Genomic DNA, 15792 nt, shown 5'->3' with positions numbered 1-15792 from the left:
TTTCACCCAGAATAATAGATGAGGTTTCCAAAGGAGTTTTTGTGGCTTTACCTAACACAGCAGGAGGCATTTAAGTTAAATAGCATCTCTATTTTATTCCCACAGAGTTGTATGACTTAGATGATATTCTCCAAGAACGATTCCTCATAAATCTGGTGATTGCAATTTTATTTACTATAAGTAATCCTTCAGCCGGGGACATTCTGCTAAGGGGTTCTATAGATAAGGCCTCTTCCTCCTAGTAAATATCATTAGTCTATTTACCCAGAGGTCCGGTTGACAAGGAGATTAGGCCAGGTCACCTGCCATCTTTTTTTTTCTTTTCCCCTGGGGTTGTATGCTGGTAAAGTGAATAAATGGATCTCAGGTCAGACACTTTAACTCCTTCCTTGCCAAGTACATTCAAGAATTTAAAGAAAAACATACTTCCATTTATACCAGAAGTAAAATTAATGGCAGATAAAAGATGTAAAACTTCCATGTTTATGTTAGACACTTAATATCCTTCAATTGGGAATAGTTTTTTTTTTTTTTTTATAATCACAAACTTGACCCTTAATAAATCCTGTTGTATTCCATGTATAAAATTTTGAGTCCTAAGTAAAGAAGTTAGAGTAGCTATTTGAGAGGAAACATTTAACAGCAGTCTCTTAGTTCCATCAAATAGATATTCTATTTCTCCAAAACTGTATTTAAACAAATATATAATATCTAGTATCTCAGAAGAAGTGTGACAGAAATAAAAAAAGAACAATTTGATGACTAGCAGGCCATAGAGACCAATGTATTATCCTTAAACCAGTGAATATAGACGTAATAAATTCTGAAAATTCTGACAGAGTAAAAACCTGAGGTTTAGCTTGGGCTACCTATTTTTTGTGTAGAAGAATGAAAAACATATTCTGTCATATACATGATTAGGACTGTAACAATTCAATCAATGATTTCAAAGTATTTAAAAAAAATACACAACTGCATGACTTACATTAGAGGCCTAAAATCTCTTCTTGTAATAGGTCCTTTACTTTTCCCTTTTTCTTGTACAATGAGCAGTGGGGAAGGGTGTTGATTATAGAGTCTCTGAAGGGAAAACTTTGCAGCTATTATCACTACTATGGAAGAATTTTAGAAATCTTAGAAAGAGTAAAGTGGTGGGGGAGACTGATATCAAGAGAGAGAAAAGCAATGCCAAAGGCGAGTTGACATATTGTCCTTACAGATATGCAAAATGTATGGCTTAACCCCATATCTTTAAAAACTGTAAAATAATAAGATTTTATAAATTAGTAAGAAAAGAATGGTGACATTTGAATAAATTCATGGAGGGAGAACATTTGTGCTCTTTTTCTGTATGGACACGAAACAAAATATGTCCAAAGAGTTTGGAAATATGAAAAATCTCCTTTCCCACTCATCCCAAACCAGTGCTCTATGTCCAGAATTAAATGGGAAAGGACAGTAATCTGAAATTGGAAAAAGACAGAAAAATATTTTCTCTTTACTTTTTGTTTGGGAACTTCTCATTAACATATGTGATTGAATTTAATAAGCTCAAGAACCAATAACCCCACAACGAAATTTGAGAAGCTCTTGGTTGCTACAATTTTCTAGATGATGACTACATCTAGAAAATACTAAACAATATTGAAAGACATAGTTAAATATTTAGACATTTCCAAATCTATGGATTACTGTCATCATTTATTTTTGTTAGAGTCAGCTTTACCAAAAGTACTTCGTATCATTTTCTCTAAAATGTTTTGCAATTTATTCACTTTAAAGGGATGGCAAGCCATTTAAAAACTTAGGCAAAATATAACATCAGGTTTTCATAAAGCACACTTGTAGCCTAGAAAGTTGTTTGCTTGAATATCAAAATAATAGTACCCTTTCTATCCTAGTATAAAAATATAATAACACAATTCATTACACTTTTCTCAACTATTTTAACTACTATGAATCTCTGATGTTTCATATCTAAGAGACACTATAGTTGCTAAATCAGTATTTTGTCCACTTTCTTGGACAAACATGGAGATACACCAACATGAAGATACAATGAATATGGGCTAAGAGCTGATAGTATTGCCCCTATTCTTATATAATTTTTATGTCTTTCTATACTAAAATAAAATAATGAATTCTATTTTAAGAACTTCAATAAGCACATTCTATTGCATATTATGGTTTTATTTGATGCATTATTAATTATATAAAGTAGTTTTATTTTTTCTTTTGTTTTTCCGTAAACTGGTGAAATAAATCTTTATATTTATATAGGTTCTACTGGTTTTGAAAATGTGTTTTCATCATTAAACACATTTTAATCTTACAACAAGTATCTATGCAGGTACAAAATATTTTCTAATGTCACAGATGAAGAAATTGAGTATTAGATAGGTCATAATTAGTCCAAGGTAACACTGCTAATGAGTAGAAGATCCAGAACTAAGTTTAGGACTCTGGACATATTGTTCAGTGTTTTTCCACTGTATAGAATTACATCTCCTTTAACAGCCAGAAGATTTTTAACGGTCAAGATTACCACCCAATGACTGTCCCTTCTCCTCTTTAACAACCCTGACTTGAAAAAAAGTAATCTGTGAAGGAATTCACTTGAACTTATATATCACTCAACTTCTCTCTTTGCACCTTTTCATGGGAAAAAAAACACTTCCAAGGAATTGAACCCACTCAGTATTTCTGTATTCTTACCTCCTTTAAATATGTCCATCCCCACCCAAATAGCCATATATTTCCTTTATCTTACCCTATATCATTTCTATCTAGTACATATGATCCTTAAATCAGCAACGATAAAGGAGCTGAGTTTTTAACCTACTTGCTAACTAGTTAGCCAGCCAGAATGTTACAGATACAGATACACACACACAAACACACACAGGGATATATACATATATTCTGGAGGGAGAGGAAAAGCACTCTAGATTTACTATTCTGTAATATAAGCAAATGTCTCGGGGAAGAAGACAGAGAGAGCTTTATTTTTACTACCATGGACATCTCCATGCAAGTATATCTCTAAACCTCGCCAGAGGAAAACATTCCCTCTAGATTCTAAGGCTGATTGCTCTTCCAAGTTATCTTCTGCTCAGACTTGACCTGTACACATAGCCAAGAAATCCATGGAGAATTTTCTTCCAGTAGTGATCATTTATAAATATACTTTTCATTTATTTGGTTTTCTTCCTAGAAATGTTTGCAACATGTGTGCCCAGATTCTATGTTCTATGGCTCTTGATCATTGTTGTATCCCTACTGCTTAAAATATTCCCTGGCATGTAGTAGTAGGTAGTAGTTTATATATAAATGAATTAGCAAATGAATGAATAGATGGAAAATAAATAGTTGATTAATAAACTTTTTAAATGCTGGATAAGTTTGTGTTTGTTGCTGTTTTTAAGCATGTCTTTCCTCTGTGGACATGTTCTGCAATGTTCTATTTACCGGTTCCTGTTGATTAAGTCATTCTCAGCAACTTAGGGATGTATGACTCTGTATAACAAACTCAATATATTGTTTGAACTTACTTTCAGAATTCACACTTAAAAAAGTATTTAAGGTAGACATATATGAGAAAGTACTAAGTATAGGCTTTCCTCTTCAGACATTTTTAAAAATATCAAAAGATATAAGACAGTCTTACTTGTGTGAGAGATAGTGGTCAGAGCTGTCCAGTGAAGGAGGAAATAGGTGTCATTGTAAGAAAGAAGATGAAATAAATTTTTGTTCATTTGCAAATTGGGGCAAATAACAAATAGAATTATTTGGCAACAAAATCTGAACTTTGTAGCACCAAGATGGTGATAATCATACTACTTTACATAAACAAGAAAAATATTCAAAATCGATCACCAACTACTTCCTAGAAATCAGAGAAGACAAAGTGAAAATTTCAAATTTCAGTTCTTTTAAACGTAACATGTATTTTAAAATTCCAATTAAAATTCTATCCATAAGAATCAATTAATCTAATTGAAGGGAAGAAAGTTTAAAAAAAATTAGAAAACAGATATGGTGTATTAATGGTATAAGCTCTATAATCTGAATATGTAAGTCCAAAATTCTGTCTCTGCTTCTAATACGTAATGTCATATAGGACAAGTTATCACACCCCTCTTTGCTTCAGATTCCTTATTGAGCAACGGAGGAAATTTTTAAAAATATGAGATAATATTGGTAAGTATCTCATAAGTAGGATTTTTGTCACATTAAATCAGTAGGAACAATGTGCTTAGAATATTATCTAGAATTTATAGGTTCTAAAATTCTAATTATAATTTCAAAATTGGAAATGCAAAATTGTATGCTGGGCTGGTAAAGATGAGTCCCTTTCCAATACAATTATTTAGAAATACTGAGGCTATCTATTGATAGATAGATGGATGGATGGATAGATAGATAGATAAATAGATAGATAGATAGATAACAGATCTCAATAGACAAAAGGAGAAACTCCCAAGTTCCAGAAACAAAAAAAGATTCTGAAACCAGAGAAGTACCAACCAATTCAAAACTTACCTAGCAACATCTTCAGAGTCCAGAGCACACTGGACTTCAACAGAGAGGAAATACAACAGTAGACATCCAACAAAAGCATTACTTTGAGGGAGAATCAACAAATTTAACAAAAAAGTTAATTGACACACTAAATACTGAAAAAACAGACATTTTGAAAATAATATATATTTTAATTATTTAAGGCATAAAATCAGAAAGACAAACAATATTGAAGGAACAGAGCTGTATAAATAAAACAAGCATGTTGGCTAAAATCCAATTAGAATTTCTATAAAAAATAGCCATGAGCATAGATTTTACATGTAATTTTGTGCTTCTTGAGAACTCTTTTTTATATATATATAATATATATATATTACATACATATAATATATATAAAACTTGATTTGATAATATACTTAGGTACAAAATTTTAACTTTTCCTTTTTTTAAATTTATTACTATTTAAGTTTATCAGCATTCTTGATCTTTTTTTGTAAGGTCTTTTATAGTATAGAATAAAGGTTATTCTGGCCTCAAAAAGCAAATTGGAAAATGTCCCATTCTTTTATATTTGAAATAGTTTAAGATTAAGTTGAGTTATTTTCATTACATTTTAAGAAGCTTTCACCAAGAATGCTATTTGTATCTAGAGTTCTCTTTATAGAAACATTTTTATAATAAATGTATATTCTTTAATAGATTTGGAACTATCCAGCTTTTCAATTTCTTCTTCTCACAGCTTCAGTTTGTTGTATATTTCAAGAATTTTTTAAATTTTATGTAAGATCTATTTTAAACAGAATGATAGATAAATGAATAAATATAGATGTATATATGTGTATATTTTTGTGTGTGTGCATGTATTTACTAGCTCTGTAGACTGAGAGGTAATAGAAGCACTGCCCCAATAAAAGAAATAGGGATACCTAGCATTCAGACCATAGTTCTAAATATATTTTTTCACTAAAAGGAACTAAGCCTAGTTCTTTGTGTGTGTTCTTTGATGTGTGTAGAGAAAGAATTGTGTTAAGGAAAATTTAAAGAACCCAAGTATTGTAAAAATCAATCAAAATGCCTATAGGACATGAAAAACAGCTATCAGTTGAAACCAACTTAGTATAGCTATTACTCAAAATAGAGCTATATCTAGTAAATACACACACATCAATTCAATTCAGTAAAAAAAAAAAAATCAGTCCACTAAAAACAAAAGAAAGGCAATTTTTGCTATATTGTCATCTAGATAAAGCAAATATGAGTGATGAACAATGTAAAGTTACATGGTCAAAGTCTCTTACTGAGTGATTACTAATGCATGCTACCTGGTGCTAAATTAAAACCAAAAGCAACAGGTAGTCAAAAGGTACAAACTTCTAGTTATAAGATAAATATGTTATTTATCTTATATACAACTAGGGGTGTAATGTACAGCATGATAAATATAATTAACACTACTGTATGTTATATATGAAAGTTAAGAGTAAATCCTAAGTTTTTCTCATCACAAGGAAACAAATTTTTCTATTATTTTGTATCTATATGAGATCATGGATGTTCACTAAACTTACTGTGAGAATCATTTCATGATGTATGTAAGTCGAATCATTATGCTGTACACCTTAAACTTATACAGTGCTGTATGTCAATTATATCTCAATAAAACTGAAAGAAAACAATACAAACGTGCTGCTGACTTTACACACCTGCTTTTTAAATTGGGAAGGTAGGCATATTAATAAATATATACTATTTAGTGTCAAGACTGAAAACTAGGTATATTCAAGGTATAGTGTAGCGTGTAAGAGGGAATGGCCAATAGTGCCTTGGAAGTGATAGGGAAGACCTCCGTGAGATAACACTTCTGAGCTGGCTCCCCAGTTTCACTCAGTCACAGAACTAATTAGCAATCAAGACAGTCTAGTATTCCAGCATCAAGCATCAGTATATATATATATATATATATATATATATTAGTTTCAAATTTTATTTAATTAGCTTATCAGGTACACAAAACATATATTTCAAATCTTATTAAACTCAGTTATTTGAAACATGTTTACACAGAGGACAAACAGACGATTTCAAATAACTTCTGGTACAGTCCATTATCCTGTACAATGGATTAAGCTAGACTTTGATGGCTATGCATCATGCCAGCTGCCAAAACTGTGGGTATTTCCGGGAAACTGCTTCAGAGGACACAAAAAATACCAAATCCAAAGAAATGAAGCCCTCATTGCCTAGGGTTGAAGGAAGAGGATCTCAAGAAGATGTAAAATTTAAATATATCAAGCAATGCTACTTTAATTCATTTAGTTCTACAATTAGTAATAACATGCTCACCTTTCTTGGCCGATCAAAATATAACTAAATTGGATTCTACTAACTTGTAAGCCCTCCTAAAATTCTTTAATCAATGGTTATCTCTGATTTTCAAGACTCCTGTGTTAATTATGGTCTGTGTTGTCTATTTGTCAATTAATCATACATGTCTTGTGAAATCTTATGCAGCAATACATTGAAGATTATTTTTAAAACAGTATTATTTGCAACTTCAAACATTTGTATCAAGTTTCTCCAACTTTATGTTAAGCTCCAAGAGAGTAGAAATGGTAGCTTCAAATTCTTCCTTTTCCATATTATCCTAGAGATTAAGTTTTTTAGTTGATGTTAAATAAATGTTTATTGATTGGTTAATTTAAATAAATTGTCCAATTAAAAGTGGTAAGGATCTATATTAAGTCAATGGTCATGAGAAAATAAAGATTCTATTTAAGAGAAATATAGAAAGTAGGATTGGCCAGACTTGATGACTGCTTAACAGAGGACTGAGAGATAAAAGTTGGCTGAAAATGTTCAATGTAGCTTGAGTAAATGGATAAAGAAGGCCGTATTTAATATATTAGGGAATACAGAAGGAAAATGTCTCTTTTGGGGATGAGGTACAGGTTTTCCCAATGTGTAGGAAAAGCCAGGCATAGTCAAGCAATTTTCAGCCTCATAAAACCTACTATCATTATTCACTCTTGAAACATGGCAAAAATGAGACTCAGAATCCAAAATCACTCAAAGAATGACTGAGATTCCAACCCAGAAGGTTTGACTACAGAGCCTCTGCTCTTCACTCTTTCCCTCAGTTGCTTCATGAGTACTATGCAAATTAAATATAAGTATAAAACTACTATATGGGACTTCCCTGGTGGCGCAGTGGATAAGAATCTGCATGCCAATGCAGGGGACACAGGTTCGATCCCTGGTCCGGGAAGATCCCACATGCCATAGAGCAACTAAACCCGCGTGCCACAGCTACTGAGCCTGAGCTTTAGAGGCTGCAAACCACAACTACTGAGCTCGTACACCACAACTACTGAAGCCCAGGCACCTAGAGCCCTTGCTCCACAACAAGAGAAGCCACTGCAATGAGAAGCCCATGCACCACAACAAAGAGCAGTCCCCACTCACCGCAACTAGAGAAAGCCTGCATGCAACAACGAAGACCCAACACAGCCAGAAATAAATAAATTTACTGTTTAATGCACTATAATACCAAGGATCTTTCTCATTTTATCAAGCACATTCCCCTCCTTTTCATTTCAGAAAGTACACCTACATGATTCAGACGTAAATGCCAAACACTTAGAATAATGGTTGGCAGATACTAAATACTTCAGCAATTTTTGTTGAACAAATGATGAATGCATGAATTAAAAAATGTCATAGAAGGAGGAGGGCATAGAAGGGGCCATTAATTAACTACCTTATGTTTCAGTTCTCCCCTTAAAAAGGGAAATAACAACACTTATAACATGCTTATTATAAGAACTAAATAAAATGGTTATGTATGATTAATGGTCTGCTAATAATAATTCATACACATATAGATTATTACTGTTATTACAATAATGGGAGTGAAGCTAATAAGATGCTTTTTATAGGTATATTAGACTACAAAGTAGAAGATATAAAAACACATTGGATTAAGGATGATTGATTTCTCCATAAAATGTTTCTTTTTAGCCTTATGATTTCATCATTAACTACAGGAAAGCTATGAATCATAAGACATGATATAATCATTATATGCTAATTTTAACCAGAGCATTTGTGATTGTATGAATATGTGTTTGTATTAACACAAGATTTTGCAATAAATTGCTTTTGCATACTCTACACTCCCTAAAGAAAATTCTCAATATCATTTAATATAATTAAAAATAAGATTCTGTATTTCACTTTTTAGAGAAGAATGTAAAACAAAAATAAAATTAATTTCTTATCTAATAGTATGTGTAAATAGTATTTCTTAACAAAAGGTAGAGAATTGTTATGGTCTTCAAAGGCTAAAAAAGTGAACAAATGCATGGGCAAATAATCAAAAAAATTAAAAAAATAAAATACAGAGTAATTTTGAAGTAAAATGGGTACACAATGGTAAATTTAATGTCTCACTAATTAAAAGAGGCATCATGGAGACAAAACAGGGGTGTTTTGAATCTGTTGCCTTAATTAACTCCTATTTTCTTTTTTAGAATGGAACATCAGCAAAAGCCATTTAATGGTAATGAGGTTGAGTGAGCGGCCTAATATATAACCACTTTTAACAAGTGTATACTCCTCACTGTGTGTCAGGAGATTACTATTGTAACAAAAGAAGAGTAAAAGTATGGATGTTTATTTGACATTCAGACTTGCATTTGCTTTAAGATCCTGGAATTCTTGAAGGGCCATCAGTTTAGCCTTTTTGTTTTGTTTTTTTCCTTCTCGTGGCACTATTAATGTTTTTAAAAACATACTGATTTTTTTAATTTATGTAAATTTCTACAATCAACTCTTCTGTATTCCTCTTTAAAGTTGGAAGTGGAAGTTAAAAATCCCAACTGTTTTGCCACTCTAGAGAGTAGGTTATTTTTATGCTCATGCCAGTAGAAGTCTCATGAGTCATTTTCTGCACTTTTTTAAGGTATAGCCTCTATAACTGTATGATGAATGGTGACATCTGAGCTCTGACCTAAGAGAAATATGTCACTTACTGGAGATGAAGATGACAGGTCATGTCTGTTACATTTGTCCCTTTCTTCCAATTTTTAACCCTATGTTAGACTTTCATGAGAAGAAGGCATAATGGAGAGTCTTGAACAAAGATTCTTGTTTGATTTGCAATGTACCATATAAAATCCATTCTCAAATTGGAAAAAATTTAGGCCAAAGTTCATACACCTTTTGAATAAACTTAGTTCAGGTTACAATAGAACCTGACATTTTCAAAACTCTTTTGTGGTTAGGTGCAAAAATCAACAGAAACTTTGTGGTTTGGTTGGAATCACAGCAAGACCAAATTTTGCCATAAGATAGATGTTTGGATTTCATTTGGCTCCAAACTTGAAGAAAATGTTGTTATGCAAATCAACAGGAATATGAACAAAAATTGTCTTTTATAATAATGTATAATATTATAGCTAAGAAGCTTAACTTCATGTTAAATGTTACTTCTTTATATAATTAAAATTTACACATCTATTTTCATCACCTCCAAATACATTGCTAAGTATTTTCTTAAATTCTTATCTGTAATTTACCATAACACTTCATCAATTCTTCATCAAATATAGGTGCTAAATTATCTCTCTATACTTATTTCATTAATTTAAGCTGTAATGCCTTCATATTCATACTTAAGGATGGTATTCTCCCTTTAAATTAAACATATATTTTATGATAATACAGACTGATTGCATTATTTTCATCTCATCAGCATTTTAGTATGACTATATATATTTGATACTAAATGTGAACTTTAGATTTTAAGTTGTAAGCACTCTATACAAACTGAGTGATATTAACCATTCACTTTACCTTTGCCTGACTCCAAGCAATTAGTTTCCAAACGCCTGAAACAGGAATTCTTTTCACATTTTTTCCTAAACTATATCTCTTGGTCTCCTCCAGAGATGTATTCAGTTTTCTACTCCAAAAGATCCAAATTATTCTCACTCATTGATTAAGTACACCACATTCATAATTTGCCTACTGTTTTTCTGATTATTTCTGCATCTCAGTGTGCAAGTAATAACAATTACAAAATATAGGAAGACCATTTACTGGTGTTCTGAATTGATCCATGACAATGTGGTTATCAGTAAACAATTTTGAATGTGAAATATTGCAGTATTATATATTATGTTCAGTATCTTGTGTATTGAAATATAAAATAGTATGGTTTTAGCTTAATAAACAGTTTTTAATTAGTATTATAAATAAGTAATTAAAGTTTTTTACTATTTGAACAAAAATCAGGAATTCGATTAAACCATACATTGCTGACCATCCACAAAAAAATATAAACATTTCACATCCATTGGTTTATAAGTTTGGTAGAGGTGCCATCACAAAGTACCACAAACTGGGTAAATTAAACGATAGAAATTTGTTGTCTCACTGTTCTGGAGGCCTGACATGCAAGATCAAGGTGTTGGCAGGGTCAGAGTTTTTTTAGGCCATTGAAATACATGTCTAAATACCATTAGCTTATCTAGGCCCATGATATTTATACCTCACTATCATAGTTTGCAGAAATGGAAATATTTTTATCAACTTAATATATATAAATGCTATATATGTATTGCACTGATTTGTGCATCTTTAATTTTAGTTAAAAAGGTAGTTTATTCTCATATTTAATTTCATTTTTGGCAAGTTGTGCTTTCATGATCTTTGCTTCTTTATCTGTTGTATTAATAGATAAAAACGTATAAAGTATTTTTATATTGAGTTTTTTAATGTTCCCTATAACTTGAACAAATGTAAAAATGTCTTGTTTATTAGTCATATTTATAAGTATTAAAATATAATAATAAAAAACACATTACACGTTTTTGAAATAATGGTAACTTCTTAATTGGAAAATAATAATGAGATAAAAGTGGCTATTTTTTTTCAGTGAATTTCTATATCCATGGGTAAAATCACTTCTTTTTCAAAGGAGACAGTATGTGTTAGTTAGTGTTCAACCAGAGAAACAAGCACAACAGACAACATATATTGAGATTAAATGCGAGGAATTGGTTTCAGGATCATGGGGACTGACTAGGCAAGTGGGAATTCCATTCTGAAAGGCCGGCTCTCAGGAAAGACAGCATGGGACTCAGACAGGAGCTGCTATCCTGGGCAAAATTTTTATTTCAGAGAGGCCCTCAGCTCTGTTCTTAAGGCCTTTTAGTTGATTGAATCAGGTCCACCCATACTATCTAGATAATTTCCCATACTTAAGGTTAACTGATTATAGTTAACCACAGATTTAAACACATCTATAGATTTAAACACATCTATAAAACAGTTTCACAGCAAAACCCAAATTAGCCTTTGAATAACAGGAGACTAGCCTAAACAAGTGGACACATAAAACTGACAATCAAGCAGAGTTTGGCACCACCATGAGAGTCCATTTTTTTATCCTTAATTTTTCATGTGACAAGTATAAGTTCTAAGAATTCTTGCACAATAATAACTGGATGGAAATTGTGTTTTTGTGGAATAAAAAAAAGTCTTTGTCATAAAATTCTTTAAAGCCATAATAAGTTAGAGCCCAAAATTCACATAGTGACCTATCTGACCAAAAAATAGTCTCAAACATATCTGCTGCAAACTCAATTAGATCCTCTTTCAATTTTGTTAAAATTAAACCATTGGAAGAAAACTGACTTTCAGAACAATTTATTACCAATCATTGTATTCATTAATTTTCTCAGTTTATGGAAACAAACAAAAAAAGCTTTTAACAAGTATATATTGATTCTATTACTCTTTCACTTAAAGGCAACTTTTTTACCCTGATATATTTAGAAAATGTTGTAAACATGTGTGTGTGTGTATACCTATATTAAAATTAACTTCAGTTCTGCAGATTTAGTTTACTCAATTTAAAGAAAGTATCTGCCATAAAAATTAACTGGCAAAGTCAGTAAATACTGATACAAATCAACAATACTCTACTGAAATTCTATGAGAAAAAAAGTATTATTTTATTTCCAATTTATATAAAAATATTAACTACATGTTTTTGCTTTGAAATTAAGATTGATAGACGTATAGATGTGTACATATATAGATATAGATTTAGTTACTACACAGAAACTTGCTCTGAATTTTAGATCTGGATGAGAAAAAGCACCCTGCCATTTTCAATAATTTTTACTGATGTGCCAGTTAATAAGGTGTTTTTTTTTTCACAGCTCCAAAACTTCACTTATCTAGTCAGCATTGTGATGCTGGACTAGAACTCTGCAAAACATATTTCTAATTTGTCAACTGGTTCCCTACCATAATCTACCAATGAGGGCACTAAAGAGAGACTGAATGGCTGAGAAAGAATAGATTTTCTCTTTCCTCTCAGCATTACTTCAGATCTTTTAAAATTATTATTATTATTATTCTTAATCTGAGAGTAGCCATTTGTTCCTGTAGCAGTGGGTGAAGAGAGCAGACTTTGTCTTTACAAACAGAACCAACTTCCCTGTGTCCCCTTAGAGACAACAGAATCACCCAAGTAGGCTGAATTTCAGCTTTTCAAGGTTATTTCCTTTACTTCTTCACCCAAAGGGATGGTAGCTACTTGCTTTAGGCTAATACCTCCTTGAAAACATTTTGGCTTTTTCTGTTTTTTGATGACCAGTTAACAAAGACTTATATCTAGTTAATAAATTAATTTTACTTCTCTATATGTTTTAAAATATGAGCCGTAATTTGTCTCCTGATTAATTTCTCACCCTGATTGACGCAGATTCATTTTTCCTTGCACATCAAGAAGCAACAATAGACTTCTGCCATCACCCCACTGGTTAAGATTGTACCCTATGGTCACATCTAGCTACAAAGAAAACAGATTAATCTAACTTATCCAGTTTCTATAGTAAGAGCACATAAAGCATAAGGTGGGTGGAAATTTAAATTACTCTAACCAAACTACAGTGTCTTGCAAATTAAGAAAATTAATTATAATAGAAATAAACTGAATAAAATACAAAAAGTAAAGAACTTAAATTACAATAATAAAGTTAAATAAAAGGCAATAAGGAGTAATATTGACATTGTAGAAGTTTTAATCATAATTTGGAGAACAAACCTGGAAATTTGTCATGAATCACAGAGAAGAAAGTAAAAAGATTATAGGGGAAGTGTGAAGAGAGAGAGAAAAACTGATAGGCAAGTAAGTTAGGCAACAAGAATCTAAACAAATAATTCTAAGCATCTTGGAAAACTGCACAGGAACTTGGAAAGCTAAATAAGAATCAAATAATCAAATATGTTTTTTGAAAAAAAAAAAAGACTCATGTTAAAGAAATGTGAAGAGGTGCAAAGTAAAATGCCTTACCATATTCCAGGAAAAGGTGTTGAAAAAAATAGGAAATAGAAAACATAAAATGGAGCTATTTCTTGAAGACCATAAGACTTGTAGAGACAAAAATTAAAATATATTAAGGAAAAAAAATGCACAAACTGGAATTAACAGCTGATTAGACAGTGCAGATAAAAAAAGATAAGTGTACTTGAAGACATGGTGGTATAAACTATCCAAAAAGCATCATATTCAATATATAGAGAAAAGACTTAAAAATATCAAAAAGTCTAACAAATCTGTGAATAAAGACCTAAAAACAAAGAATGGGCAGAAGAAGTTGAATACAATATTTGAAGAAATAATAGTAAAAAAAAGTTCTGAATTTAATAAAAACTATTATTTCACAGATTCAAGATGCTAAACAAACACCAAGTAGTACAAACAGAAAGTTATCCCAAATTACAATGCAATCAAATTATTAAAAACCAATAAGAGATTACTTTAAAAGCAGCCATAGAAAAATGACAAAGGAACACAGATTATAATAACGATAGCATTCTCATCAAATACAATATGATCTGGAAGATAAAATATCTTTCATAAACTGAAAAGGCAAAATAAAAAGAAATTATCTTATTTTTCTATTTTATAATTACAAATAGTTAATAGTTCAAAAAAGCAAATTAAAGGTTTTGATACATGTAAGAGCTGAAAGTCTTCATTATTGGCAGAAATGCACTACAAGAAATTTTTAAGAGAATGTCTTCAGGTAGAAGAGAAATTATATTAAGATAAAAATTTGGATCTAAATAAGAATTATCAGGCACAAATAATCACTAAAACAGAGGAAATCAGAAAAGTTAATTTGCAGAAAACTAGGCAAATACATTTGAAAACATTTAGGAACTGAACACTTTCCTAGAGAAACACAGATAACCATACTGATCCTGGTAAATTTAGACAACTTAAACAGAGAAACTGCTATACTATCAATGGAGAAAGTATGAAGAAACTGGCCTACAAAAAACAACCAGGTTCAAATATTTTCAACAGGGATTCTACCAAGTCTTCAAATATGGTACTGTCCCAATGTACTATAAATTATTCCATAGCACTGAAAATGAAAGAAACCATCCTAAATACTTTTATAAAATAGGAATAGCATTATACCTAAATCTGCTAAAGAAAGGAGAAAAAAGAAAAACACAGATATAAATCACTCAATAATACTGATTCAAAAATATTACATAAAATATCACAAACAGAATCTAACAATACATTAAAAATAGAATATGATATGACCAAGTGGATTTTATTCCAAGACTAATTTATTCATATTACAATGTTAATAAATGTAAAAAACAAGTTTCATCTATATTATATGGTTACCTTCATAGATTCTAAGCCTTCAAAAAAAATTCAACAGCCATTTGGATATTAGGAGAGAAATTGAGTGATAATTTCTTAAATGAATATATAAATGCAAATATAAAAAATATAATATGTAAATATACTTGTTAAATATATTAAATTTATACAAATACATATTTAAACTTCCAAGGCACAATGGGAAACAAGAAATATATCCACTAAGATCAGGGAGACAAGGCAAGAATGCATACTTAACTGTGTTACTATCAAATATTGTACTAGAGTTATAAGCTAATCCAATTTGGTGAAAGAAATCAATCTAAGGCATACAAATTGGTAACACAGAAGAAAAATTATCTTTATTTATACATGATATGATAGTATACCTAGAAATATATAGGACATAAATGAAAGAATTAGCTCAATCAATAAAATAATTCAGTAAAGTTCCAACATATAAAGTCAATAAATACCAATAGCTTTCTTATATTAAACAATAAACTATCAAAGAATCTAAGTGTATGAAAAATACCATTTAAACGAATACTACACACAAAAAAATT

This window comes from Lipotes vexillifer, unplaced genomic scaffold, assembly GCF_000442215.2.
Source record: "Lipotes vexillifer unplaced genomic scaffold, Lipotes_vexillifer_v1.1 scaffold742, whole genome shotgun sequence".
Classification (NCBI taxonomy): Eukaryota; Metazoa; Chordata; class Mammalia; order Artiodactyla; family Lipotidae; genus Lipotes; species Lipotes vexillifer.
This window is presented reverse-complemented; position numbering follows the sequence as displayed.